The sequence below is a fragment of the Penaeus chinensis genome, chromosome 41 (genome assembly GCF_019202785.1).
Source record: "Penaeus chinensis breed Huanghai No. 1 chromosome 41, ASM1920278v2, whole genome shotgun sequence".
NCBI classification, from domain to species: domain Eukaryota; kingdom Metazoa; phylum Arthropoda; class Malacostraca; order Decapoda; family Penaeidae; genus Penaeus; species Penaeus chinensis.
In genome coordinates, this window is record NC_061859.1 from 4618635 (window position 1) to 4623442 (window position 4808).

The following is a 4808-nucleotide window of genomic DNA, read 5'->3' on the forward strand; positions in this document are numbered from 1 at the left end:
CGTAATAATACTAGCGTCGACAAAAAAAAAACAGCTAAAGAATTAGATGTAAATATCATTTGTAAAATAAACATGAAAAATATACAAGTTTAGATATGAACACACTGAAAAAAAACAAGGTAAAAGTATTACGTTCAGTGCGCAACTCAGCAAACTCATAAATAACTTACGAAAGCGTTTTGAACCAGTACCTAGTATCAATAACATCCAAGGATTTCGAAATAAAGATTCGTACCGTCAAAGATTGGACGAGCTAAAGTACCAAGAAAGCAATGGGATGAAAGGATGCAATCTTCTCACAGAAATGGATATTGCAAAACAATCGTTTTCCAGTGATGTAATTCTTCCTTAGAGATATCCTCAGTAATAAGTCTCAGGATGACATACGAAATCTGCAAGTTCCATTAAGTATAATGCTTACGATGCTTATATCTGTGACCACAGTAGACAGTAGCTTTCGTAAGTTGAGAAAATCGTTTGTGGTCGACCATAAGAAAGATAACCTTCTTTTCAGTTTTGTCAATAGAAAATTATCTTTTTGAAAATAAGACAGAAAGCTCTATGAAAACGTCTTGGGAAAACATCGAAAAAAAAAAATATGATATATGTCTTCCGGCATCTGCTTTCTTTATTTTTATTGAAAAACACGCTCTCTCTCTCTCTCTTTCTCTCTCTCTCTCTCTCTCTCTCTCTCTCTCTCTCTCTCTCTCTCTCTCTCTCTCTCTCTCTCTCTCTCTCTCTCTCTTCCCCCCTCTTTCTCTCTCTCTCTCTCTCTCTCTCTCTCTCTCTCTCTCTCTCTCTCTCTCTCTCTCTCTCTCTCTCTCTCTCTCTCTCTCTCTCTCTCTCTCTCCTTCACTCACCCTGGCTGTCTCTGTCTTTGTGTGTCTGTTTATCTGTCTGTCTGTATGCCTGTGTGTCTCTCTCCCTCTCTCTCTTTCCCCCTCTTTCTCTGTCTCTGTCTCTCTCTCTCTCTCTCTCTCTCTCTCTCTCTCTCTCTCTCTCTCTCTCTCTCTTCCCCCCTCTTTCTCTCTCTCTCTCTCTCTCTCTCTCTCTCTCTCTCTCTCTCTCTCTCTCTCTCTCTCTCTCTCTCTCTCTCTCTCTCTCTCTCTCCTTCACTCACCCTGGCTGTCTCTGTCTTTGTGTGTCTGTTTATCTGTCTGTCTGTATGCCTGTGTGTCTCTCTCCCTCTCTCTCTTTCCCCCTCTGTCTCTGTATCTGTCTCTCTCTCTCTCTCTCTCTCTCTCTCTCTCTCTCTCTCTCTCTCTCTCTCTCTCTCTCTCTCTCTCTCTCTCTCTCTCTCTCTCTCTCTCCCTCTCTTTTAGGGAGCCGATTATCAGCTTACCAGGGGCGCCAGCAGTTCTAGACTCAGATCTCCTTGTCTTAAGCTCTTTCTCTTCCTCTATTCTCTTTCTCTTTCGATGTTTCTTCATTAAACTCTCCTCTCCCTTCATTTCGCTTCTAGTCTCGTCTGGCATTTCACTTCATTTTCTGTTGCTCATTCTAATGGATTTATGTCGTTATTGAATATCCTTGAAATGTCTAATGTAAATGTTCATTCTAAAACATAGACAGAGCGAGCGTGAAGGGAGATATAGGTGATAAACTTAAATCTGTAAAATATTGGGATTTATCAATTGCTAGAAATTTTGTATATGTAAATGTATATACAGACATACGCATACACGTGTGTGTGTGTGTGTGTGTGTGTGTGTGTGTGTGTGTGTGTGTGTGTGTGTGTGTGTGTGTGTGTGTATGTTTGTATGTATGTATGTATTTAGGCATATACAGTATTTATGTATATATATACATAAACACGTGTAGCATAATATTTCTAAATTTCCCTTCGCCAGAACTGGCTCTAACCACTGGAAAATGTCGAGAGCAATGAATTGTAAATAGTTAATTGAATCAGCATACCGTTGAAAAGTATGAATTTGAAACAACTCTTACAGAAGTGTTATACATAATGCTAATAAGTACATCGCTAAAAAAAAAAAAAAAATTGTTTCCCCAATAATATTTCTCCTACTGAATGCATCGACTTTTCTAATCTATTATTTCTGATGATGATGGAAGGTAACAGTTTAATGTAACGTGGATGCACAGAGAGAAAAAAAGACGATAAAAAAAAAAAAAAAAATACAGATGAACTTTTTTTTTATGACAAACTGTTCGATGAGGAATTTTATTTTTCATTTTCTTTTTTCGAGTATCATTTATTAATTGATTCATTCATTTATCTATTCATTTATTGATATATCTATTTATTTATTTAACCATTTGTCCCTTTCCAGATTTATTGATTCATTTATTCAATTATTCATTTATCAACTTATTTATCTAACAACCAGAAATATTCGCATAAACACAACTTTGCATGCAGTGTGTGTAATGTCCTTTATTGACTTCATTGTTTGGTGCATATATCATATGCAAAAGCATATCCAAATCATATATAAATGGGTAATAATTTCCAAGATCTGCACGCACACGTGATTAACTCCTGTTTGCTTTTGGCGTTTCTGTAGCTTATATCTACAACACTTCCTGTCTACTTTAGTACAAACTACATTTCTCTCTCCCTCTCCATTCCCCCTGAACTGTCGGCCCGAATTACCTCTATATCAACCAAATTAAATCCTTAATTACATCTATATCATTCCAAATATCCCCTGGTAATTAATGCGCCTTCCCTCCTGCCACGCCCCTTCGCTCCTCGTGTTGTAGATATAATTTGTGTGTAAAGAATGGTTTTAGTTAGATTCCTGTTGTGTGGTTCTTTTACTGTGTGTTCATTGTCGTTATCATTATCAGTTTTTTTGAACTGTCATTTTTAATTGTCAGCATTAATAATCATTATCATGCTTTGATTATCATTGTGATTACCCCCATCAATCATCATCTTCACCATCATCACCCTCATCATCATCATCTCACCATCACCATTACTATCATCATCATCATCTTCATCATCATCACCATCACCATCACCATCATCATCACCATCATCATCATCACCATCACCATCACCATCACCATCACCATCATCATCATCATCATCACCATTACAATCATCACCATCATCATCATCATCACCATCACAATCATCACCATCCCCATTACTATCATCATCATCACCATCATCGTCACTATCACCACCACCATTGAACTATCATTGTAATGCCGTAAATATATTTATTCCTTTTAATATCTTTTCCTTTTAAAACACAAGCCTCTTCTCCTCGCTTCCTCCTATCTGTCAAGCTAATTATCCGTTTCCTTATATATCCTCTTTCTCCATTTCCTTTCCTCATCATCTCTTTCTTAACATACCCGTTCTTTTACCGGCCTTTCTGATTATACATTTCCTTTTACATCAGCAGATCTAGGAGGAACTAGTAATAAAAAAAACAATTAAAAAAACTTAAATATCTTTGTAAAGAGATTACGTCTGTTTTATATTATTTTGTGGTAATTACTATCGCTGTTATTGATGTCAATACTAAATCTGTTCTCAATATTTATGTAATCATAATTAAGTACATAAATATATAGCAGTGTTAGTGGTGTTTTTTATTACTATTATTTACTTTCGTTTCGTTGTCCATTACTATCATTGATACCAAAGTTATCGTTATTAATAGCATTATCATTTTTTTCCCCTGAGATATGAACAAGTATACAGCTAGAAAAAAGGAAAAGTTCTTATACTGACCAAAGCATTTCCCTTTCCATTTACCTGGGGAATTATTGGTCTTCAGAGACTTTGACATTACATCTGAACACTTTTCTATAATAACCTGTACTTCTACTTATTTATTGCCAAGATTTTCATATGTAAAATCATATCAAGATGTATGAATACGGATATGGAATTCAAGCGAAATTCATTTAGATACCGGTGGAGAATTCGTGGTATTTTCGTATAATAGTCTTATGTAAAAAAAATAGAATATATACATATATATATATATATATATATATATATACTTTTACTATAGTGTTAACTACAGATATGAGAATATGAATTTATGTGAAATATAATCCCCATTCTTATCTATACCAGAAGGAATATACTCTGCATACAACCCATAACAATGCCACACTCTGAGTACAATAAAGCAACTCAACCGCAATACCTCTCCCGTTCTCTTGATATTTTCCCCTAACGTCCAGTGTGCTGTGTAACTACCAAAGACGACTTTGGGTAACATATGGGCATGAATGAACACTTTCATCCACTGAGCTTTTGTCGTTCCTTTCTGTTCACTCAGAAGAGTTCCTCAGCTCTTGGAGAGAGAGAGAGAGAGAGAGAGAGAGAGAGAGAGAGAGAGAGAGAGAGAGAGAGAGAGAGAGAGAGAGAGAGAGAGAGAGAGAGAGAGAGGCAGAGAGAGAGAGAGGCAGAGAGATAGAGATAGAGAGAGAGAGAGAGAGAGAGAGAGAGAGAGAGAGAGAGAGAGAGAGAGAGAGAGAGAGAGAGAGAGAGAGAGAGAGAGAGAGGCAGAGACAGACAGAAAGAGAAAGAGAGAGAGCAAGAGAAGGGGAAGTCAAGGAAGGCAATCAATTCAGACATTTTTCTTTTTAAAAAGTATCCATACCCCTTTTACTGAGGAAAAGTAAAGGTGAAGATAAAAAGACAGAAAGGCATGGAAGACAGACACACACATAGAGACTGCAGCTACATCGTCTTCATATATCATTTACAATACTTTATCTTCACAAAAAAAAAGAAAATAATATGTGCAGTTTCATACATTAATTCTCTATCATGCGTTCAATATTACCTTTTACTGCCTTATTTATCAATT